A 26,199-nucleotide genomic window follows, 5' to 3' on the forward strand; every position below is an offset into this window, starting at 1 on the left:
GTACTATAATTTACAACAAATAGATAACAGTCTTTAAATAATAAAAAAAGACTTTAAATAGCGCAATGATAAAGTGATTTTAGGATTCTTAGACTTGGCATCCTTGGCGTGGTCCCCCTTAACTTTTTGCCTCTGCTTCCCACGTTTTTGCTGTGTGCTGAACTCTGTTGTTGCTGTTTTTGTTACTCTGGACACTTTACCACTGCTGACCAGTGCTAAGGTGCAAGTACTCTCTGTGTGAAATTGTATGTGTAATCAGCTTTCCATGATTGGTATGTTTAATTTACTAAGTGAATTTAGTAAGTCCCTAGTAAAGTGCACTACAGGTGACCAGGGCCTGTAAATCAAATACTGCTACTGAGCCTGCAACACTGGTTGTGCCACCCACATGAGTGGCCCTGTAGACATGGCCCAGACCTGCCATTTCAGTGTCTGTGTGTGCAGTTTTAAAACTGCCAATTCGACCTGGAAAGTGTACCCACTTGCCAGGCCCAAACCTCCCCTTTTCATACATGTAAGCACCCCTGAGGTAGGCCCTGGGGAGCCTCATGGGCAGGGTGCGGTGTATGTTAAAGGTGGGACATGTACTGACGTGTTTTACATGTCCTAACAGTGAAATACTGCCAAATTTGGTTTTCACTGTTGCAAGGCCTACCTCTCTCATATGTTAACATGGGGGCTGCCTTTAAATATCCTTAAAGTGTAGTTTCCCTTTGAGAGCAGATAGAAATTTGGAATTTGGGGTCTCTGAACTCGCAATTTAAAAATACATCTTTTAATGAAGTTGGTTTTTAGATTGTTAGTTTGAAAATGACACTTTTAGAAAGTGAGCATTTTCTTGATGGAACCATTCTGTGACTCTCCTTGTTTGTGGACTCCCTGTCTGGGTCAGACTGACAGTGGGGCTGTTTGTGAATCTCCTCTAGACAGTGACACAAATGGGAGCTCGGTGTAGTCTGCATATCCTGATGAGTAATCTGAGCCAGAGTGGGGGGAGGAGTGGTCACTTTCTCCTGAATGGGCTGTGCCTGCCCTCACACAATGCAGTCTCCAACCTCCTGGTGTGTGTCTGGGGCATGGGCTGGGCAAGGCAAGATCTTGTGAACAACAGAGACATTTATTTGTCAGTTTGCCTACTTCAAAGGCAGAAAGGGGTATAAGTAGTGGCCCCAAAACTGCAGACTTTAGATCACTTCTGGAACCAAGAGGAACCTCTGCCAAGGAGAAGAGCTGAAGATATGGAGGAGAAGTACTGCCCCTTTGCCTGTGACTGTGCTTTGCCCGGTTGGCCTGCAGTTGCTGTTTCTGCTTGAAAGAGGACAAAGACTGGACTTTGTGGTATATTCCTGCTTCTGAAGAATCTCCAAGGGCTTGACCTGAGCTTGCCTCCTGTTTTGAAGTCTCAGGGCCATCAAAGACTTCCTCTGCCAGCACCTGGACTCTCTGCTACGACTACTGCCTGGCCAAGTGGTGCCCCCTTCAGTCACTGGGCCCTTGAAAGGTGAAGTTGGAAGAACAAGGACCGAAATCCATGCATAGAACTTCGTGTGGGGAAATTTTTGATGCACCACCTGTAAAGCAGCTGAAAAATTACGCACCACCCGCTTTGTGGTTAGAATCGATGGTCAACCTGCATCGCAGCAGGGAGATCTATGCCAAGTGCATGGGCAGTGCAGGGGTGTGAACTGCCATGGAAAAGCTGGTGGATGGGTGGCAATGCCCTGGAGGATGAGAAACCACCTGGACCGTCAGGCTGCTAGCTTGCGGCAACCGGCAGACTCATAATGACCACCTTTGTGTAAAATCATTCCATTGTTTTGTATGGAGTAAGACTCTTTTTACTCTAAAAATCTATGGGGGTCATTTCAACCTCGGTGGTCTTTTCACAACACCGCCGAGGGACCGCCGTGCTGAAGACCGCCAGTGGTGGTGGTTTTCCACTCGGCAAATTATGACTGCTGGCAGCCCTCCGTCCTTTTCCGGACGGAGAGCCGCCAGCAGCCATACTGGCGGTCGGCGGGGAAGTGGAGGTTGCTCCACCTCCACCGCCCGTCAACAGAACACCGCCCACCGAATCACATTACGTGATTCGGCGTGGCGGTGTTCTGTTGACGGGGTGCTGGCAGCAGAGCAGCCCCCATGGATCCCGTCCCCTCCCAGAGGATCAACGGACCAGGTAAGTTGATTGTCCGTTAGGGGAGGAGGGTGGGGGGTGTTGTGTGCATGCATGGGGGTGTGCGTGTGAATATGAAGAGGGTGTGTGTGAGTGCGTGTATGCATGCGGGGGTGTAGTGTGTTTGGAAATGTGTGCGTGTCTGCCTGTATGTATGTCTGTATGGATGTGTGCGTGTATGCCTGAATGTGGGTGTGCGTGTATGACTGTGTGTCTGTTGGCATGTTTGTTCGTGTGTGTGTGGGTATGTGTGTTGGTGGTGTCTGCATGCGTGTCGGTTGTGTGTCTGTGTAGTGATGTCGGGGGTAGGGGTGTCCTGCCACCTTTGGGGGATAGCAGGGGGGGGGGTGTCAGGGAAAGACTCGGGTGGGGGTGGGGGAGACTCCTATCAGTGCCAGGGAAGGGATTCCCTGGCACTGATAGTGCTTACCGCCATGGATTTCATGGCGGTTCCCAACCCCATGAAATCCATGGCGGTCAGCCGGGTCATGATACCTCCGGCGGTCTTGTGACGGCCGCCGGGCTGGAGACCCAAGTCTCCAGCCCAGCGGTCGTCTCCGCCCTGGCGGTCGGTTCGGAGAAGTGGCGGCTGACCATGGCGGTGTCATGATTCCAATTTTTTTACCGCCAGCCTGTTGGCGGTAAGACCGCCACTTCTCTGCCAACCACCAGGGTCGTAATGAGGGCCTATATCTTGACTTGTGTACGTTGGATTTTTTTCATTTTGGTCTTGTTTGATTTAGATAAATATTACCTATTTTTCTAAACTGGTGTGGTGTCCATTTTGTAGTGTTTTCACTGGATTACTGTGTGTGTTGGCACAAATACTTTACATATTGAAGAGATGAACCTGACTGCTTGTGCCAAGATACCATGGGGGTGAGCAGGGGTTGTCTTAGGAGTGTAACTCCCTAACACTGACTAGAGTAAGAGTCCCTGCTTGAACAGAGTGCAAGCCGACTGCCAACCAGAGACCCCATTTCCAACAAGGATGTGTCAGATAAAAACGCTTGATCTGAAAAGGCTTTTAGATTATTTAGAGAACAGTTAACACTGACATATTCTGAGACTTTACAATTTACAAACACTTGTAGAATAAAGGGATTCGTTTTTTATTTATTTTGCATTACCTTCCCACGCTGATCGCAAAACCTCCCAGTACAGATGCAGTCATTCAACCTCTGCGCACAAGCCTGAAGGCAGATGCAAAAGGAGGACCCACTCCTGGCGCATCGGTGGCCTCCCGGACTGCCAACTTGTCATTGTCAATGTCGAGGACTCCAGGAAGTGCCATTCACCAGAAAGCATCATCCCACTGTTCCATATCAGTATGTTGGTTACATCAGCAAGCAAAATAGAAGAGTTGTCATCCATTCACATCTCCATTGGACCTCCACTGAGTGGCCTGCATTGTTAACCACCGCTGTTTAGTGTGGCACTGTGATGGCACCAATGAGGTCCTTTCTCATTCCCTAGGAAATGCTGGAATCTCTTCCTGGATGTCGGCCTTACGTGGGAGGTAGCATCAGGTGGTGGAGCGCTCACATTTCTCTGCATTCAATAGCTCTGAGGAGGAGCTTTGAACTCCACCAACTTGTCCTTGTGAGCTCTTTAAAAATTCTTATGTAAAGTAGTGGGCCTCAAAGGCATAGGTGATCTTAATATCTAGAGGACGCATTCACCTGAAATAAACTATTCTGTAAGGGTCCTGGATGCCAAAGAAAAATAAAACCAATCATTTGATATGGATACATGACGTTCATTACTCAGGATGTAGAAAAAGCTATTTCAGCTAGAACAAAATTATTCCTCATTTTGAAATCTACTGAAATTATTAAATTATTGCTATGTTCTTCACTTTTACTTATTTAAGGCAACCATAAAGGAAAGCCAAATACCTCACACAGTTGGAAGAATGTATTTACAAATTAAAAATTTGCATGTGAAGTCTGTAAACTTCGTCATTCATTAAGGCATAGTTTTTCCACTTCAACCAAGATTTTGAATTTCCCCATCCTATAATGGAAAGTTGGAAGTTCTACACGATATCCAGCTGCAAGGAATTGTTTTCCTTACTGTCTGTTAGGAATGCTATAACTACAAATGATACATTTAATTCCATCTTTAACCTTTTTTCAACAATGCCCTAAGCCATTTGGCTGTCTGCTGTGTGTATTCATCATATAATCCTTTATGGACTTTCAATTACATTTCCAATTCCTTCATTAGTGACTACATATTTTACTTACTGTTATGTCTGGTTATTCAAAAAATGTATCATATATTTTATGGCCCTTTTAGAAAGCAGGGGAATATGAACATATCTTGAGGTTGTGAGAAAATGGAAAGTTAACTTGGAAGGAGGATACCCCTACCAATTCAATAAACCACCTCTAGTTAGCTCAAAAGACAGTTCAGAGAGACTCTCTGATCAACCCTTAATAGCTGTAACAAAGGCAACAGGCAATCCCCAAAGTAGTGCCCCATTAGTTCAAGCAGCACCAAGAACTTTAATATAAAGACCACAACACAATTACATTTTTAAAGCAATTTAGTAAAATAGGGAACACTCTAATGAGCAAAAAGACACCAGGATCATCAAAATATGCTTTTAAGACAAAAAGTGCCTGGAAAAGTCAAGCACTATGGAAAATAACTGTTCCATGGTGAACCAGGACCAAGGTACAATTTCAGGCTGACTGCAATTGAGCAGGTTGCCCTGGTCAAAGGGTTTGCCTTTAAGCCTAGTTTCCCACTGCTGGGAGAGATTTACTCTGGTCAATCTAGCAGCCCTTGCTTCTCAGGCCAGGTTTCTGGGCACCAAGTCTTTTTCCAGCCAGGTCTTCTTCATAGTATAGCCTTTTTTAGTCAGCTTGCCCTCTTGCAGTAAGGAATCCTTCTGCTTCTCCACAGCAGTGGTGGTGCATTGGTTATGGCGGGGGATCTTCACCCACCCTGCTGCCGGTGCAACAAACATGAAAAATAAAACTGTAATAAAATAATTTTATTACAGATTTATTTTTCAGTGCAGCTGGCCAGCCTGAGCCAAATGTTGGGGCAGGAGCAGAAGAGGAGTGGTGCACACTTAAAGTTTAAAGTGCAAGATGTCTTAGACAGCTGGATGGAGAGCAGGCACAGGCCTCCAGTGCCTGTAGGAACGCTTAGTCAACCCACTCCAACCAATCCTGGCATTGGTCTCAAGCTGGTTAACAGCATGAGAGAAACATCTGGATTAGTTAGGGGAGTTGACTCAGAGACCCCTTGCTGCAGAGGACTGGCGAAGGTAAGTACATTTTAATTTACTGTTTTATAATGCATGGTACCACTGAATGTTACTGACCCACACAAGGAGATCATATTATCGACTGCATACAGATCACCGTAAGCTCTTCTGCTCAGGCTGAATTGCAAGCTATTTACACTGCAGAGCTCTGTTTATTTATTTTGACTTGAGCATAGACTGTTATTGTTTCCAGGTGGTTCACAAGGAAGAGTTGTCTTGCCTGCTACTGTGCTTTACCGCCTGCAAGTGTGTGTGCACAGCACAGAGCAGCACATACTTCTGTACAGTAAATAATGCTACACCTGCTAGCACAGACAAGCCCTGAACCTGCCCACCATTGTAACTTCACCCATACGATTCCCCATTCCTTTTTGCTCTTGGCGTGGATAATTTGCATCACTATTGACTACTTGGAATATAAGCAACTATATCTCCGCTGCTAAAGCATGACGCTCAAATACAGACGATGCTGATGGTGCCGAATAAGGCATCTAAATGGGATGCTGTACTCTAATCTGCCCCCTAATAACTTGTCCAGTAGGTAAGAATGTCCCACTTACCAATCGCCAAAGTTTGGGGTACTGCTTAGAGTTCTAAACCCGCTCAAACTTCCATGGGGTTCGTATTTACTTTTTTAATTTAATTCTCTTGTATGCATCGGCAGGAAGAGGGTTGGCTGCTAATCCACTGCCCCGAGATCAATATATTTAAGGAGTTTACTAACCTGCAGAAAATAAAAAAGAGGAAACAAGGAGGGCGAGCAGCTGCAGTCCATACAGTTTCATTTATTTCTACACACTGCCAGGTAGCGTGAGAAACTCACACTGCCTTCAACCTCAATTCCAGAGCTCTTAATCGTGGCCTGTTATAAACACTATTCATAATGGACAATGATTGAGAGGTTTGCTGTTGCCCCTAAGGGCATTCCTGGAGTGCCCATCGGATCGCCCAACCACTTTAAAAAGGAATCAGCTGCCACTGTGAAGCAGTAAACAGGAAACCGAACACTAGACCATTGGAGAGCACTTTCAGCCCCTGGGTGCCACAAGGATCGAGGAGTCCTTGAACTTTAGTGTGAATCCTCTTCTTCCAGCAGGAAGCAGAAGTCTGGATTCTACTTCTTCTAAAAGAAACTCTTCCAGATTGAGTCTTTCTCAGTCCAAACATGTTCTGAGGAAACAATGATTGTGTACTAACCTGTGTACTAGCCAGTGATTGGAGAAAATCTACCATCTAATCCAAACTATTTTCTCTAAATTCCCTCCATCTCCTTTTGCAGTACTCATTCTTTGCTTTAGTATACAATTATCCAGAATAGTCTGTTTCAACACGGGAGAACTCAGCTGTCACAAGGCAACTTCTTGGCCTCTCTCATAACTAAAGGGTCAAAACTGGTTTTGTCTCCTACTGTGGCTGAAGTCTGATTGTCTGAGAGGGTCCTGTGGATAAATAGAAGAATCTCTTCCTTTTATCTCCAAGTCAAAAGAGATAGTGCTAAAGCGGCCCTTTGTTCTGCTAACTGCTGCTGTGCACTCCCAGATGGCAATTCCTGCTAACTGCTATTAACACCCATTGGTGTTTCTGGGGTCCAGAGGCAAGCCATTGTCCTCTGAGCCGTGATCGTTAACTGTCCCACCCTAGGATGTGTATTCCAGGCAAGGGTAAAATTTTAAATACATTGGAGTAATTTTGGTAATCTCACAATACTCTTGTGATGCAAAATTACTGAAAATTATGTGATTACACCCCCTCGCATAATTTAGAGTAATTTGGGGGCAAATATGCCTACTGCAAGAGCATAGCACTAGAGCGCGAGCAGTTGCTGCTGTCCCTTTTCCACTGCATTCAGTGCTACTTTATAAGCATAAAATGTATCCTTGGCTCGTTTTTGGATGCAAATGTGCATTTTGTGCTAAGAAAATAGTGCTAAATGCAGGGCTACACTTCTTGCATAATTTCGTGCAATCTCACGAAATTTAGCTGTAAATATGCACAATTATGGTATGAAAATTATATGAGTTACGCCCACCGCTAGTGTATTCCAGCTGTGGAGGATGGCTGTTGGGAGGGTCCTGGGAATGATTAGAAGCCCTTTCAGACACTTTCAAGTCAAAAGAGACAGTGCTAAATCTGCCCTTTGTTCTGGCAACCCCTCCTGTCCCCTCCCAGACAGCTCATTCCTGATAAGTGGTTGTCAGTTAAAACACAATGGCCTTTCCTAAGCTCAGTGGCAGGCTATTGTTCTCTGAGCCAGGGTCATAAACTCTCCCATTCCATTATATTTTGTTAAGTTCACCTTCATTTTTCATAATAACATGGACTGTGACCTCACTGAGCCCATTTCCCTATTTCTGCTTATTGTTGGGCTTTTCCCTACCCTAATGGCTATTGCTATTAAATTTGTTCACCTGCATTCCCCGTTGCATTCTAACCTGCTTGTTAATGGTGAAATGTAGGAAATGGGTCTGGTAAAACAAGTGTGGTCCAAGTCTTCCCGTCTATTGAATGTGCTGCACTGTACCCCTCCTCATAACATCTGCCCTAGTGTTAGATGGGCATGACAATCACTAAGCCTGGAACATCTGGGAAGGGTACTTCAGTCTCACCCATTTCTCAGTGCAATGACATAAAATATATATGAATGTAGCATTATTAACATTGTGCTTCATACATAGATATATATTGTACAAACCTACCTGGGATCACGGAAATGCTGATGCATGGTTAGTGGTAGGCCCGCTGGGAGGCAAGTCGAACATGATGAAATGAAGGGGGATATCAGGCTCAGAATGGAATGGAATGTGTGCCAAGAGCCTGCAAGGTGAATATTAGCTGCGAAATGTCCAGACTGGTGTCTTTAAGAAGGTATTTTTAACACTGGTGTTACCATGTAATTGTCAAGTGCCACACCTACATGCATGTATTTGTATTTTCCAAATACTGATGTTCTCTGTCTCTCTACAGTATATATAATTGTTTAATGCAACTGACCACTAGAGTGACAGCACATTGCTCCCAAGATGCATAGTCGCATATATCTCATGCTTTGCCACTTTTTGAACACTTACTCTATATTTGTTATTTCAGCAGTTGCTTGTATCTACTAGCATAAGGTTACTGTGCTTTTTACATCACTCTATGCTAAACACACAACAGTCAGACGGGTTAGGTGATGAACACATTTGACCACTGACTATAAAAATTTCTTGTATAGGTGAATCTGTGTTTTTTGTGTGGGCATTGAGTAGCTTCGTCAGTGAGATACGGGGGTTGTGAAGCTCAAATGTCCTAATTAAAAAAGCAGTGGGCTGCAGGGCGAGGGGGTGAGATGGACAAGGTTCAGCATCAACTGTTTCCATGATATTTTCATTAGGAGAGCCTCTGTCTAGAGTGACACAGTGCGCGTGAAACATTGGGCTGGAATGCAACCCAAAGCAAATGCCACTGGTAAGACTATTTGCAGGTAGGGCCGTTTTTAGAGCGGTGCAACTGGTGCAGCTGCACCTGGTGCTGACCTTCAGTCCAGCAGATTTCAGGCAACAATAAAAATGTCAAGATAACTCTTGTAATTAACGTTCCTGCTGGAAAGAGATTAGAGTTTTGGCTTTTGGCAGTTTACTCATCATAAAGTAGTGGAGGAGAAAGAACCTGTAATATGCAGATCACAGAGTGTTATTTTATGTGTCTAGCTTAGTGGATTACTGCTTTGGTCACAGAGTTCCTTTTGTTACTTGCAGTTCATAAGTCCTAATGTAACACAGTGATTTATGAACTGTTGTCAAAGAGCTGCATTCAAACTGCTTAGTATGGTTTAGGACCTTGTGTTTTCCCTAGTATTTCATAATTTACTTCTAATGTTGCTGAAAAAGTTTTGTTTGGGTAGAAATACATTCTTATTAAAATTAACCCCAACCAGTGCTTTAGAACAAATGAAATGTATCTGAGAGAGGGTTTATGGAGAGGTGAGGGGCACTGGTGAAGGGTGGTAATGGAGCAATCCGTGAGAAGGAGGTCATTAGAGGGGGGAAGACGGCAAAATAAAATGTTGCACTTGGCGCCACCGGCTCTAAAGTCAACCCTGTTTACAAGCATTGATTCCATCACCTTTTTGGGTGTTTGATTCCTCTTAATATGTCTGGAAAACGGAGAATGACACAGCTTTCCAAGTCTATTACTGCCAATGTTTGTGAATTACAAAAAGTAGTAATTTTGCACTCACTCAGTCAATACGTCTGCAGGAGCACATTTAATACTTTTTTTGGTAAACCAGTCACTATATATATATATATTTAAGTTTACATCCCAAAAAATAAACATGCGAAAAATGCTTAGGGAAATGAGAATGATGAACAAAAATGATACTGACCTGTCTCAGAGTCTCCAAACCCAACTAATAAACAAATAATGCATTTGGGGGGGGTCACACTCCAAACACCTCCCCTCAAGCTATGCCCGTGTGTGTGGGGGCAACAGTTAATGTACCACCATCAGCATTCACTACATTGCTCTTTGTATTCACACAGGGCTCCTCTTCATCCTTGTGCAGATCAAAACAGTGGCTAAGCAGCAGATTTCTCATTGAGGCTTCTCGAACAACATCTTGCTTAGTCCTGCAGCTTCTCATCCACAGCATGATTCCATTTTGCTTCATGAGATGAATTGAGCAGTGGCATGAAAGTGTAAAGTCTTTGTGCTGGCAGTAGTAGTAGTAGAGGTTTCCACCCATGGATTGGTGGTTGAATGCCCCAGCTGCAGGGCACTCATTCACCTCTCCAGTTTAGCTGAGGCATCCTTCTGCTGTTGTGTCAGCTCTTCTCCAATTATGTTATGGGCCATCTACCCCTGTTCTTCAGCTCTCCAAAGTATGACAATCTACACCTTATAAAAGAAGGGCTCTTACCTCTGTAGTCCTCTGTTAAAGTCATCTATTTTTTTTTCTTTCCTTAGTTGTGTCCAGAGCATAGCTCTGCCAGTTTTGGACCAGTTCTTACAATGCACTTTCTGCACTGTGGATGGTGTCCTCTTCTACACCACCGTAGAACCGTAAATCATAACTTACTCCATTCTATATACTACATTGTTCTCATGCACAATATGACTGTTTGCCTCTCTCCTTATGTTTTCAAAACGATGTATTATCACATCAAATTCATCTTTTTTTGTTTTTTTATTATTTTATGATAACTCATGGTTTATTGTGTACATGGATTCATCTGTAATCAGCCTCTTTAAGCATAGTCATTTTTCTAAGCCCCAAATACCGATTTGTCATTAAAACGTTTTTGTAAGATGATACTCAGCTCTTTATAACCCACCGAAATGAAAAAAAAGTCCCCCCCTCCCCCCCCACCATCATTGTCAGACAGTGGATTCGGGGAATGATCAGCAGGCAAAATAGGACATCCTCCTAGCGGAAACTCTAGGGGCTTCCATGGGAAAAGAGGTAAATAATAAGAAACACAAAAATGATTTAGAATGTCTCGCAAATACAACTTAATGTATACTTTTTCATATATGTAGTAGGAGCAGTTGCAATGGTAATACTACCACTACTACTAATAATAATAATATCAATATATTGCATGATAATACTTCACACCGCAGGTTTTGTCATTTACAATAACAGGTGTTGCTTGCACCTCATTTAATGGTATATAGATCACTGACCAATGAGGGTTAACAGGTGGAGTTGGCCTTCCTTGGTGACCTGCTGTTTACTCCAGACTTTGCAGCTATCGCTCAACTCCTTAGCATCATTGTAATTTCATACCTATATCAAGATAATATGATATAATATAATATAATATAATATAATATAATATAATATAATATAATATAATGCCATACTATTAATGGATATTACATGCTAAGCAGATAAAATAAAATTTAATATGGAAACTGCAAATGGTGAACTAAAAATATAAATACTTAATAATTGCTTGAACAGAAGTTTCGCATAATGATTAAATACAAAATGAAAATAATCAGATAATGTGCACCACCACATGCACCCTGCTGATATGAGCATGTGAGCAGATAGGCAGATGTTGAAAGATAGACACTTGAAAAGTACGGAGGGACTTTGTTTGGGTAATTATTCCTCCCGTACTACATTCCATAGACATGTGACAATGCCAACATTCTGTTTGGTCATGAAAGGGGAAGGACGCCAAAAAGAGGTGCTGATGGATCAGGCACAGGCAGTCATGTGGTAGGTACTGTAGCTGTCAAGAGCCCCATTTCCTTTCTAACTCTGCAGCAAACCACTCCTGTATCCTCCACGGATTCACACTTCACACTTCTTGACGGCTAGATGCGTCACTGCTTCATCACTCTAAGCCTTTGGAGATAATTACTTCCTTCTTCGAAGTGTGTGAGGGAATGATGCAACTGAATTAGTTTAATGTCGGTTATAAGATGTATTCTATTAATGAAGTATAGGTATTTATGCTCCCTTCTGTGATAGGAGCATTGTGCCAGACTGCCGCTGGCAGTTTGAGTTTGATTTTATACAGTGCACCATCCCCCTGGCACTGTTTGTGGGAGTGAACGAAAACAGGAATGTATCTACAGGTACCACCGTGATTTCAGTTGGGTTGTGCACAATTTGTATAACTTGCTTATGCAGAAGTGCTAAAAAAGACTGGAAAAATTACACGAAATTACATGAAAATGGCATATGGTGCTACAGTTAGCATGAAGCGCGTCCTCATGTACATTTTGGACGTGAGGACACATTTGGCGCTACAAAGCTAAAAATGCAAGCGCCACAAACCACACCCACTAGCGTTCTGCTCATTCACATTTTTTCCGTGCAAGTGAACGGTACATGACTGGTGCCATTAGCATAATTTCAGATATTTCATGGAACAATTATTGAAATTACGCAATAGATTTGAGAGGAAGGCCCGTACCCCAAAAGCTTTCTCTATAAGGAAGTATTGATCAAATAAATCAATGATCCTGACGAGACATTCCTAGTGGGGATGGATGTACTTATTAATTCTATTCAAGATGGGTTCAGGTAATTTACCTTATAGAGAGAGTAAGATTATACTTACTGTTTTGAAAATAACAGTTACACACAGGTAACCGGTGTAGTTCAGTCAGAATGGCCTTAGCATGAGCAACGAGGAGAGCTGACCACCAGGTTGACTGCCCGATATTTCGTGACTTAAGGCCAGATGTAGCAAAGGATTTTACCCATTCTGTGTCTATGGAAAAATGTGTTTGTACATATGGCCCTTAGTGCTTAGTAAGGGATGTATTCTTGATGACTAGGTAAGGACTTTGGAGCAGATGTATGAAAACTGTGGCACAGGGCAGGGCAGCAAGTCACATTGCTGCTCTGCCGTGCGTCTAGGGAAAGGGCAGGAATGTGCTGTATTTAGCCAATATGGGCCCATATTTATACTTTTTCTGCACTGCATTTGCGTCATTTTTTGACGTAAAAGTGCCACAAACTTACAAAATACAATTATATTTTGTATGTTTGTGCTGCTTTTGCATCAAAAAATGATGCAAAAGCGGTGCAAAAAAAGTATAACTATGGGTCATGGTGCTTTCCTGTCCTTCCCCCAGTCTAGCGCCAATGCAGGCATCTTTGCACTATGGTGCAAGGGTGCCTGCGTTGCAGACAGGATTGTTATTGTGTGGGAAGAGAAACCTTCCTACGCAAAAAACAATCCTGAGAGGCTTTTTCCTCTTTCTATGTGTGCTGCAAAATGCAGCACACATAGAAAGGAAAAACATGGAGAAACAAGAAGATAGGATATTTTTTCTTGTGATGCCTCACCTGGGGAGGCATATGATTTTAACGCATTCCTAGGTTTCCCACCCATACAACACCCATGGAATGCCTTCCTAGCACAAAGTAAGGCAACTCAGCGACTTGCGTTGCCTTCTATTACTTCTATTTTTTTAAGCCATTCAAAGCCACGCGAAGTGGCTTTGTGTGGCTTAAAAATATGACTCAGTGGTTTGCACCAAACATGAACCATGTTGCATGTACAAGTGCAAACCCCTCATAAATCTGGCCCTTAGAGAAGTCTACTCATGACCCTGTATTGGCCGAGATTCAACATTTTCTGCAGTCATAAGACAACAAGGGGAGGAGTGGTCGAAAGAGAAACAAGAGAATATGACAGCAGGAATCTGCCTTCCCAACTGAAACGAGGCATCCACTTTAAGAACCAGGCTCTTTAAACTTAGGACAAGGATAGAAATCAGGTGGCCGGAAATTAGGTTGCCAAAGGTTAGGCTTGCCATTAGCTATCAATATTTCAGTGTTATCTGTGCTGAGTTGCAACCAGTGGAGGCTCATCTAGCTGTATTTACTAACATGTCAGACAACACATCGTAGCAAGGCAACTTGCTGTGCTGCGTCGCGTGAAAGGTAAACATCAGAAAAGCAGCATATATACATAGATATGGCACATTTCTGCCACATCCTTGTGCTGGTGCACTGTATGCAGCCTAGCGCCTACGAAGGCACAATTGTAGCACTGTGCCAGGGTGCCCGTGATACAGCTGGGATTATTTTTGTGCAGGAAGGGGCACCTTCCTGCACAAAAACAATTCCCAAAGGGGATCTATTTTTTCCATATTAGATGCGGAATGCATCACACATAGAAAAAGGAATTAACGTAGAGAAATAATTATATTTCTCCTTGTTACACCTGGGTCTGGGAGGCATTACAAGGTTTACAACTCTTTGTAAATCTGAGAATGTGGCAGATTCCATGGGTGGATTCATGGGAGCGGCAATACTCCACTCATAGAATGCCTCCCTGCTACAAAGTAACACAAGGCAGTGATATGTGCTGCCTTGTATTACTTTGATTTCCTAGACCATGCAGAGCCAGAAAAGGTGGCTTTATGTGGCTTACTAAATGCCAATGAAGGGCAACACAAGCCCTTAGTAAATCTGGCCCTGAGTGTAATTCGCATATGTATAGGCTGTGATCCGAAAAGAGCATATACATTATGCAAGAGGCCATATATATAGATGTTAAACAGTGCTGTTTTATTTACCCAGATGAATTACTACAGTAAAAATTGGTGATAGCCAATAAGCCTCACTGGCTTGGATGGATTGTTTCCTTGGGAGCTATGAGAAATTGAATTATTGACAGACTCTTTGTTTTGGTCTGATGGTGATGAGCACACCTGACACATACTGGATGAAACCTCGTTATATGCAGATTGATTCCATAAAGGCGTCCTAATTAATTATGGTGCTTCAATTGATGTGCACGCTCTTTGTAAATGTTCTTCTGACTTTCATTTCTTTCTGTTGCTAATGTTTTTTTATTATCATAATGTTCATGTATTTTACGGATTTTTATTGCTCCAACCTCATAGTCTTATTTGTAAATAGATGTTTTCCAAAAGATAAAACTAATATATTTTTGATTCTCCAATTTTGGTGTATTGTGTGTGAATAATTGAACGTTTTGTAACATTTAAGATTTTACTAGAATTTCCTTGTAATCCAGCCTCAACAGTCTAAAACATTATAAAGAGACCCCTTTGGGACTATTGTTGTTGCACTCATTTAATACATTTTGACCTCCAGAATGATAGGGTTGCCCTTTTAGTAATACATTGCCTGAAACCCAATGCAAGACTTATCTGCTAGTAGACAGGAGAATATACTTGATTTCAATGTACTAGGAGGCACTACCAGACCCTGCTATTAACCAATTGTTAATTTGCAGTGTTTCAAATTTTTGCATATATAAGAAGCGTTTGCTCCCCAGCTACTCCTGGACTCTCCTGGTCTCATCTCTTTTCATCCTGAGACCTGGTATAATCAGCCTGTGGACCGAGGCCTTACTTAGGGCTTTTCCATAGGTATATCAGAGCCAGAGCTGGACTTGAGGATAATTGGACCTAGCTGCCTCCAAGCCGTGGTAGGCCATTTTAACGAGAGTTTTGGTTCACTCATTTTATTCAGAACACCCCTTAAATAAACCTTTAGCGGCACATAGCGCACTGGGAAACTTAAAAAGAGATCAATTAAGCAGGAAAATGCCAAAACGTTTCACAATTAAAATGTCGTTAACAATAAAGAGATCTCTTCTTCATTCTCTATGGAAATGCTAAGGAAAATGTCTAGATAAGAGTCAAGATACCGTGCACAGACTAAAAGTGCAAAGGACTAAAAGGTAAACAATATTGCTAACTTCTATGATGCACTGGCAAGTGATAAATTCAAACTGCCGTATGGAAGCAGACAGTGTACATAACAACTCCGAAAGACAATTCTTGGATAAATAAAGAGGCCAGCAGGCGTGACTAGCTGAGTGAAGAAATGAAATGGAACATTGCTATCCTGACGCGGAACCTTGAATGACTGCATCGCAAAACGGCGAGGTCAGATTTGCTAAACTTCATAGAATATTGTATTGTTCCTCACGAGAAAGAGTTCTAAATTTCGTATATATGAAGACCATCTAGAGCCACATATTTTCCCATAGTCACAGAACAGGAAAAATCCTTTGGTACATCTTGCTGTTAATGCCCTAATAAGTGAATAAGGGCAGAAATGGAGAGTCCCACAGCCCAGTATGAGCAAAACAAAATCATGATAAAATAGTTAAATCTGTCACCAAAGCAGTATGTAAGTGCTATAAATGGAGAAAAGAACAGAACTTGTCAATCTGTACCACACCCCTGAATAAGTACGTGAAGGGGTAACTGAGTTCAAGACGTAACCAAAACCCTATACTTCCCACTCTATGAGTGAAGCAAGGATGACAATTGACAGGGCAAGAAGAACCTTATATTTTTAAGACACATAGGAAACCAGAGGGTTGCATAAGTCTCAACGTTGTCTGTTGTCCAATACTTTCTAGGGTCAGTTCCAAGAGACTGGAAATATAAGGCAGGGCCTCTCACGAGCTCCAGGAAGGGCTGTGTGGATGTACCTTAAACATTTGAGGGTAGATGGAAATCCGGAACTTGCTTTAAATGACTGACCTCTTCTTCCATCAAGATCTCCTGCTATGACTTCTGCAAATGCCATTTTGATTGAAGAAATTAATTGTAGCACGCACATTTAATATTATGGTTTATACTTCACCTTTCTAACAAGGGCTCAGATGCAAACCAGATACACATTCTATTGATGTTTCTTGTTTGTCTAGGCTCATGTTCTTTACTAGAGCCTCGTCTGTTCCCTATCAAACTATGGAAAACTTAGGCCCTCATTAGAACCCTGGCGGTCAAAGACCGCCAGGGTTGTTTTGGCGATCGTACCGCCAACAGGCTGGCGGTACAATTTGCCATATTTTGACTGCAGCGGTAGCGCCGCAGTCACACCGCCCTGACCGGCGGTTTCCCGCCATCGTTGTCCCGGCGGTTTCCCACCATCGTTGTCCCAGCAGTTATAATCCGCCAGGGCAGCGCTGCCCTGGGGATTATGGCTCCCCTTCCCGCCAGCCTGTCCATGACGGTAGAGACCGCCATGGAAAGGCTGGCGGGAAGGGGAGTCGTGGGGGCCCTGGGCACAGCCCCACCCTGCTTTTTCCTGTCTGCGAAAAGCGCAACAGGTGCAGCTGCACCCGTTGCACGGCCGCAACACCGCCGGCTCCATCAGGAGCCGGCTGCAATGTTACGGTTGACATCCCGGCTGTGGCAGCGAGCGGAAACTCTGTTACCGCCCGCCGGCCCAGCGAGGATGTTGTAATGCAGCCGGTGGGTTTGCGGCCGCATAGGTAGCCGATCGGCCATTCAACCTTGGCGGGCGGCCTCCGCCACCCACCAAGGTTGTAATGAGGGCCTTAGTTTCTATAAACCATATATCACAGTCTCCCTGTTTCTGATGCACAGGGCCAGAGACTTAGGCCCTCATTATAACCCTGGCGGTGAGTGATATAGTGGCGGTAATACTGCCAACAGGCTCGCGGTAACTACTATCAAATTATGACTATGGCGGTGATAACTCCCATAGAATGCCAATGTACCACACCAACCGCCAGGGCGGAAACAACACTCACCACGGTGGTAGACATCAACATCCAGGCGGAAGACAAAGTACTGTCCACCACATTAAGACACTACAATCCGCCACGTTTTCTGGGGCGGTACCAACGCCATCAAAAGCCTGGCGGAAACGCATCACAGAAGAGAAATGTCTCACCATCAGAGATACAGGGAAGAACAACGCCATGGAACCCGCATTGCAAGTTTTTCCAATGATCTTCTACGTTATGCTCTACCTGGAACACCAACCCCGATGAAAACGACGACGGTGAGCACAGCCGCCTCGCACAGAAGGGAGGGAGGGAGGAAAATGAGAGTGACACACACACGCACAACACACACCCACCACACACACCATACACACAACCAGCTGCACACGAAAAACAATTTGCACCCGATACACAGCAGAATAATGCAAGTAGAACAAGAATGCACCAAGGTGAATGTATTCATATCAACAGCTAATAAATAATCGAATTATCAGTGAAACAGATGTGTACAAATGTACACAAAGGGACACTGCCCAGTCCAATGTACAAAGGGCCCACATGGCCTAAGTGCACAGTCCAAGGCCCAACTCGAATCCTGACATCATCCAGATAGAACTCTGAAGGGGCATCAGTTTGAAAGTGGGCAGGCACCTCAGGGGGATGGGGTGAGGGAGGCACCTCAGCCAAAGTCGGGAACAAGCCCACTGGTTCTGGAGGGGGCTCCATGCTCATTTCTCTGTCCTGGGGAGTTCAAGGCCACAATCTCTCAGGTGGGGGACTTTGCCACTGGTTCTGGAGGGGGCTGCAAGCCCGGGTCTCTGTCCTGGGAAGTGCAAGGCCACAGTCTATCAGGTGGGTGACTTTCCCACTGCTTCTGGAGGGGGTCCCTTGTACAGCAGCCCCTGAAGGGTTGCCTGCATGGCTTCCACTGGTGGTGATGGCTGCATGTTGGTGCCACATGGAGGTGCCTCCTGGTCAACCTCTGCTGGTGGTGATGGCTGCACGTTGGTGGCAGATGGAAGTGCCTCCTAGGCAGCCTCTGCTGGTGGTGATGTTAGCCCATTGGGAACAGATGGAGATGTCTCCTGCGCAGCCTCTGCAGGTGGTGATGGCTGCACTTCCTCAGCTGGCGGTGGGGACCGCGTGACCACTGGTGGTGGTGGAGGTGTCACCCTGACAGCCTCCGCTGGAGTAGAGGGCTTCTTCCTCTCCATGACATGGGGCATGGAATTCTTACCCTTTCTGGCAGGGGTTGATGGCTTCTTCCCCTTCATGGCGGGATGTACGTGTTCCTTAGCCTTCCGGACAGGAGTCCCGGGCTTCTTCCCCTTCAAAGCAGGAGGTGCAGGCTCCTTCCCTTTCATGGCAGGAGGTGTGGGTTCCTTCCCCTTCTTGGCTGGTGGAGTGGGATCCTTCACTGACTTTCTACCACGACTAGGTGGTGCCACCACTGTCTGCGTGACTGTTTGACTGAGGTGCTGGGCTGTGTCGTTGGGACCCTGCTCTTACGGGCAGGACAGGAGGGGACTGGGGGGAGGGAAGAGGTCAAGTTGGGCAAGGAAAAGCTTCTTAGGGACGGTTGGGCAGGAGGAAGGAGGAGGGATGGGAGTGGAGGTTGAGGGAGTGGTTGCAGGAAGTGTATGTCTGCTGGATTTGGGTGCAGGTACATGGGCAGTATGCTGATGTGAGGTGGATGGCTGTTATGTGGTTGTGTTTGTGACTGTCTAGTGTTTGCGTGAGTGCTTGTGGGATGAAGGGTGGTGCCTGTGCCACTCTTGGGTGTTGTCTTGTGTGCATGCTCGTCAGTATGTGTGCATGGGATAGGTTGGGGTTGAGGAGACTGGGACTGGGAAGTGGTAGTTGGAGGGGGGATGGTAGAAATAGGGACAATGGCTGCCATCAGAAAGGAGGCCAGAACCTGAATCGATCACTTTTGGTCCACCAATCCACCGTGGATGCCCTACAGGAATGCATTGCATTGCTGCATCTGGAATGCCAGCTCCTGGGTGGCATTTACAATGGTTGACTGCCCTAGTGAGACGGAGCTCAGAAGGTCAATAGCCTCCTCACTCAGGGCAGCAGGGCTCACTGGGGCAGGGCCTGAGGTGCCTGGGGCGCAGGAGATGCCCACCCTCCTGTGTGAGCGGGCACGGGCAACTTGCTGAGGGGCTACTGGGATGGCGTGCTGGTATGGGGTGGAGGCTGTACCTGCAGCTGGGGTGGTCACAGAGGTGTCCACCACCCCCTGGGAGCTCCCATCAGAGGAGGTATCTGAGTCTGCGTTGGTGGGCTCTGCCTCCAGGGTCCTGTGGGATGCAGCTCCCTCTGTCCCCGGTGCCCCTGCTTCTCCACCAGATGATGCTAATGCACACATGGACAGGATGACAGAACAAAAAAGGGGGAGAGAGAGAAAAAGGAAACAGTGGGCCAGTTACTGCACCAACACCACAGTTGGCATACACAACACCGTCACACACAGGGATCAGGCTTCAGCACTACGCATTGCACTACTAGTGATTTGGCTAGAGGTTATGGCAACCTGAGGGCCACACACCACCAACTGCACCCACAAAGCCCTGCCTGCAATGGAATGCTAACAAGCTAGGTTAACTGCATTTGCCATACACCCATTACCCTAGAGCTAACCCACTCTTCAATGTCTGGCCTGGCCTTAGGGGCACCCACTAACTCCCATCCACCACCAGGATCCCACCCCACCTGCCAAATGTTAGAATAATACCCACTGTACTCACCCCCTTGTGGCTGCTGTGATTCCCTCAAGCACCCACCGCCAGTATGTGGGCCATCAGGGGGGGTCAGGTTCTGACGCGCACCCCTTCCTTGTTGGGAGGCCATCCCCATCTGGGCCTCTGCGGTCTTCTGTGCCTAGCGCCTTCCATTGACCCCCCCAGGGTGCGCAGGTCCTTGGCGATGGCACGTCATAATCCCTTCTTTTGACAGGCGCTGACCTGCAGAGGCAATACAGACAGGAGAAGACAATTAAACAAACAGTCCAGCCTGTCACACATATGGCCCACCAATCCTGTTTCCATCCCCACTGGCACACACATCGCCCGGTGCACACCATGTACACCACCACAAGACATTCCCTCACCCCGTTGACACAATGCTTGCCCACACATTTCCATGCATCCTTCCCACATGCATTGTGCCCAATGTGTACTCACCTGTTGGTCTGGAGGTCATACAGCAGTCTGTACTGGGGTAGGACCCCATCCACCATTTGCTCCAACTCCTCAGAAGTGAAGGCAGATGCCCTTTCCCCAGTCACACGGGCCATGGTAGGTTCCAGACACAGGCCACAGCAGCACACTCAGGGTAGGTGTTCTCCTGTTGAAAGTCAGGAAACAAGTGAGGAATCAGATAGAAAATGGTGGTTACGTCCACGGCGGTGTACAGCGTCACTGCTGGCGCAGATCCCCATTGGCCACTGTAGTCCATAGAGCCCCATATTATCCAATGAGGACTTGGACGGCGGTGCAAGACCGCCTTCTGCCACGATGCCCAACGTCAGTGGAATTACCTCACTTCCACTTATCCCTACATTCAGAACAGGCGGTCGCCATTTTAGGGGGGGAGACAACAGTCATATCGACATTAACTGCGTCACAGACTAGATTAGCACATACCTCGCCATTCCTACTGTCCCATAACATAAATGCACCTTGTACACTGAAGTTGTGGTTCCATTGTTCGAATTGTGACAGCCTACTGTCTCTTGTGTCCCTTAGATACCTACCACTGTGGATGAATAGGAGATGGAGACATCCCTCTTGTGGACTTGGCTAACCTGGAGGACAGGCACATTATCCTTACCTATAGATTGGACAGGGCGACAATCACAGAGCTGTGTGCCCAATTGGAGCCTGACCGGATTTCTGCTATCCGTCATCCAACTGGGATCCTCCCTCTTGGGCAAGTGCTATCAGTGCTCCATTTCTTGGCAACTGGTTCTTTCCAAGTGACAGTGGGCTTGGCAGCAGGGATGTCACAGCTAATTTTCTCGATCGTGCCGGCAAGAGTCTTGTCTGCCTTGGTAAAACACATGTGCAGCTACATATCTTTCCCCCCGGTGAAAGATTTGGCCACTGTGAAGGTCGGATTCTATGCAAAGGGACATATCCCAAATATTATTGGGGTGACTGACGGGACACATATTGGGTTAGTCCCCCCCGCCAGAATGAACAGGCGTTCAGGAATCGTAAGAGTTCCCACTCACTGAATGTGCAAAGGGTGTGCCTGGCGGACCAGTACATTTCCCACGTCAATGCAAAGTATCCAGGGTCGGTGCATGATGCCTTTGTTCTGAGGAATAGCAGCATCCCAAATGTGATTGCCCAACTACAGAGGCACAGGGTGTGGCTAATAGGTGAGGCTTGGTCCCCACCCACTGTATGTTAGTGTATGCCTTCAGGTGTCATCCCCAAATCATTGTGTGAGGCTAAATGGGATACCTCAATACTTGTAGGTGACTCTGGCTACCCAAACCTATCGTGGCTGCTGACCCCTGGGAGGAATGCCAGGAAGGGGCAGAGGAATGTTATAATGAGGCACATGGGCGAACCAGACTGATCTTCGAGAGGACCTTTTGGCTCCTGAAGGCCAGGTTCAGGTGCCTCCATCTGACAGGTGGATCCCTGTGCTACTCACCTGAGAAGGTCTGCCAGATAGTAGTGGCATGCTCCATGTTGCACAACCTAGCCCTCCAACGGCATATACCCTTTCTGCAGGAGGAGGAGACTGGAGATGCCCCTGTGGCAGCAGTAGACCCTGAGGACAGTAAGGATGAAGAGGCTAAGGATGAGGACAACAGAACATCAGTTATCCGTTGTTAGACCTGACAGCCTTAGGGTGGTCACCCCTAACTTTTTGCCTGCCTCCCTCCACTTTTCAGACACTGTTTTTGCTGGTTTTTAGACTCTACATTATTTACCACTGCTAACCAGTGCTAAAGTGCATATGCTCTCTCCCTTTAAACATGGTAACCTTGGATCACACCAAATTGGACTATTTAATTTACTTATAAGTCCCTAGTAGAGTGGACTATATGTGCCCAGGGCCTGTAGATTAAATGCTACTAGTAGGCCTGCAGCAGTGGTTGTGCCACCCACTTAAGTAGCCCTTCAACCTTGTCTCAGGCCTGCCATTGCAAGGCCTGTGTGTGCAGTTTCACTGTCACTTCGACTTGGCATTTAAAAGTACTTGCCAAGCCTAAAACTCCCTTTTTCTACATATCAGTCACCCCTAAGGTGTGCCCTAGGTAACCCCTAGAGCAGGGTGCTGTGTGGGTAAAAGGCAGGACATGTACCTGTGTAGTTTACATATCCTGGTAGTGTAAAACTCCTAAATTCGTATTTTACACTACTGTGAGGCCTGCTCCCTTTATAGGCTAGCATTGCGGCTGCCCTCATACATTGTTGAAGTGGTAGCTGCTGATCTGAAAGGAGTAGGAAGGTCATATTTAGTGTGGCCAGAATGGTAATACAAAATCCTGCTGACTGGTGAAGTTGGATTTAATATTACTATTTTAGAAATGCCACTTTTAGAAAGTGAGCATTTCTCTGCACTTAAATCTTTCTGTGCCTTATAATCCACGTCTGGCTGGGCTTAGTTGACAGCTCCTTGTGCCTTCACTCAGACACCCCCCAAACACAGGGTACTCTGCCTCACTTGCATACATCTGCATTTTGAATGGGTCTTCCTGGGCTGGGAGGGTGGAGGGCCTGCTCTCACACAAAGGACTGCCACACCCCCTACTGGGACCCTGGCAGACAGGATTGAACTGAAAGGGGACCTGGTGCACTTCTAAGCCACTCTTTGAAGTCTCCCCCACTTCAAAGGCACATTTGGGTATAAAAATAGGGCCTCGGCCCTACCACCTCAGACACTTCCTGGAGAAGAAACCTGAACCAGAACCTGCACCCTGACAAGAAGAACTGCCTGGCTGCCTAAAGGACTCACCTGACTGCTTTCTGAAGAGGACTGCTGCCTTGCTGTTGCCCTGCTGCCTTGCTGCTCCCTGGCTGTGGTGAAGAAGTGCTCTCCAAGGGCTTGGACAGAGCTTGCCTCCTGTTCCCTGAAGTCTCAGTACCAAAAAGACTTCTCTCTTGCAACTGGACTCCTTGTGAGGTGAAAATTCGATGCACAGCTTGCTAAAAACGACGCACAGCCTGTTCAGCGGTGAAAAATTCACCGCACGCCGAACCGGGCCGCCGCCGCTTGACTTCGCAAGGAAAAGATTGACGCGGCGCCTACAGTGCGACCGGAACTTCGACGCACGACCCACCAGATCGACGCACAGCCGACCTGGGACAACGCCGCCCGACTTCCATAGGGGAAATTGACGCAGCGCCTGCAATGAGGGAGAAATTTCCCCGTACCGCCCACCGTAACGACGCAGAGCTTGTCAACAAGCCCAGGATTCCACGCACAAACCCCGGGGTGTCTGAAAACCCCGCAACCCGAAGAGGAGCCATGACCGAGCGCCGTAAAACGAAGCTCAGCCGTCCCTGCGTGGAAACTAAATGACAACGAACGTGTGCGGCCCGAGAAATCGACGCACACCCCTTTGTTTCCACACTTCTCCTCTGCGGCCCTTTGCGGAGATTTCTCACTCAAATCAGGTACTTTGTGCTTGAAAGAGACTTTGTTTGCTTTTAAAAGACTTAAGACACTTTGGGGGTTATTCTAACTTTGGAGGAGGTGTTAATCCGTCCCAAAAGTGACGGAAAAGTGATGGATTTACCACCAGCCGTATTACGAGTCCATTATATCCTATGGAACTCGTAATACGGCTGGTGGTATATCCGTCACTTTACCGTCACTTTTGGGACGGATTAACACTCCTCCAAAGTTAGAATAACCCCCTTTATATCACTTTTCAGTGATATCTTTATATTTTCTCATTGCATCTTTTATCGTCTTGACCTGCAAATATCCAGATAAATATTATATATTTTTCTAAACACTGTGTGGTGTATTTTTGTGGTGCTATATTGTGTTATTGTATGGTTTATTGCACAAATACTTTACACATTGCCTTCTAAGTTAAGCCTGACTGCTCAGTGCCAAGCTACCAGAGGGTGGGCACAGGATAATCTGGATTGTGTGTGACTTACCCTGACTAGAGTGAGGGTCCTTGCTTGGACAGGGGGTAACCTGACTGCCAACCAAAAACCCAATTTCTAACATCCGTCAATACTTCCAATGGCACACAGGTGAGACAGAGCAACTGAACATTCCTATGACTATTGGTGTACTCTGTGTGGGTGTAGCATGATGGTATTAACTTAATTTACACCTCAACTTACTGTCACCTATGGCTTGTCATTTTACAGATGTTGGTGATATAACAACTGTGCACCGATGTGCTGACTACAAACAGCTACAGGTCCTTATTCCGATGCTCTCATAGTGTTCATATCATTTGCACTAGATGTTACTGTTTCCATAAATGCACATTTTCAAAACATAAAACACTAGTAGTCAAGTTGTGATCAAGGGTGTTTATTCTAGTGCTAAGAAATTGAGGGGCAAGTGCAATGGAATGGGGTTTTGATGGAGGAAAGTCCAGGGTATTGTTCCAGTATGTTTGTAGCACAGTTCCAGTGCCCAAGTGGCCTTAAGAAGGGGAGCAAAGGCAGTTCAAAGTGGATAAGGTGACTGAGCGGGACACAAGGGGGACAGTCAGAAGAGTCTCATTTCCTGGCAGTGGTCTTGGCAAGTGTCTCTGGCTTCTGTCTGGTTCACAGGGAACATTTGCGGGGTGGTCCACCTTCTGCAGGGGGAGGGGTACTGGTGGCCTGTGGGTCCTATGGTGGGGCCTCCAGCCCACTAGCTGCAACAGAAGTGGAGAGCTGGACAAAGGACTGGCTAGTGGAAGGGGCCTGCTGCTGTGCTGTTGCCTCCCTCATGATGTTGGCCATGTCTGCTAGCACCCACGCTATGGAGATCAGGGTGAGGTTAACGGCCTGCAAGTCCCCCCGATACTGTCCCTCCTGCAGTCGCCTGTTCTCCTGCACATTGTCAAGGATCTGGCCCATGAGTCCTGGGAATGTTGGTAGGCTCCCAGGATCTCGGAGAGTGCCTCCTGGAGAGTCGGTTCCCTAGTCCTGTCCTCCCCCTGGCACACAGCAGTCCTCCCAGTGTCCCTTATGGCCTGTGCCTCTGTCCCCTGAACGGTGTGCCCACTGCCACTGACCCCAGGTCCCTGATTGTCTTGGGTATGAGGATTGGACTGGGGTCCCTGTACAGATGGGCACACTGCTGACTGACGTGTCCTGGGGACAGAGGTGTGGGAACGCTGGGTTGGTGCTGTGGTATTGAATACTGATGGGGGAGGCTCTGTGGTTGACCGTGAGTGGGCTGGGGTGACCGGCTGTCCAGTGGTCACTGATGGGCCAGGTTGTTGGTCTAGATCCTGACGTCCTGAGTTACTGTCATCACTGGGGGCATCTTCTGTTGGGGGACTGGATAGTGGTGGCACCTCTTCCCCGCTGACATTAGCTGGGGCACCTGTGGGGATGTAAGTGATGTATTATGCTTCATGTCTGTGACATATTGTACATCCCTGGCTTCCCCTCTATTGTTGGTGTTGACCTGCCACCTTTTGCTTGTGTATGGTGATGTACTGTGTGATTGTTAGTTTCCCTATGCTGTGCATGCTTTGGTGATGGGTGTCCATGCAGAGCTGGGAGGGCTGCCCATGCATTGTTATAGCATGCAGGATTTGGCATTGGGGTTAG

At 46.3% G+C, this 26,199-nt stretch overlaps 1 protein-coding gene across 2 annotated transcripts in view; it reads right to left on the minus strand.

Annotated features, from left to right (window-relative positions):
- The window catches only part of HTR1E (5-hydroxytryptamine receptor 1E), a 1,159,229-nt gene that overhangs the window by 144,262 nt on the left and 988,768 nt on the right, over positions 1 to 26,199 (minus strand). Inside the window, exon 5 of one of the 2 annotated variants that reach the window (XM_069235571.1) lies at positions 11,124 to 11,226. The exons of the other annotated variant lie outside the window; for it this stretch is intronic. The gene's annotated coding sequence lies outside the window, so the exon portion shown is untranslated. The remainder of the gene's footprint in view (positions 1 to 11,123; positions 11,227 to 26,199) is intronic. 2 annotated transcript variants of the gene reach the window in all.

Source organism: Pleurodeles waltl, chromosome 5 (assembly GCF_031143425.1).
Source record: "Pleurodeles waltl isolate 20211129_DDA chromosome 5, aPleWal1.hap1.20221129, whole genome shotgun sequence".
Taxonomy (NCBI): Eukaryota; Metazoa; Chordata; class Amphibia; order Caudata; family Salamandridae; genus Pleurodeles; species Pleurodeles waltl.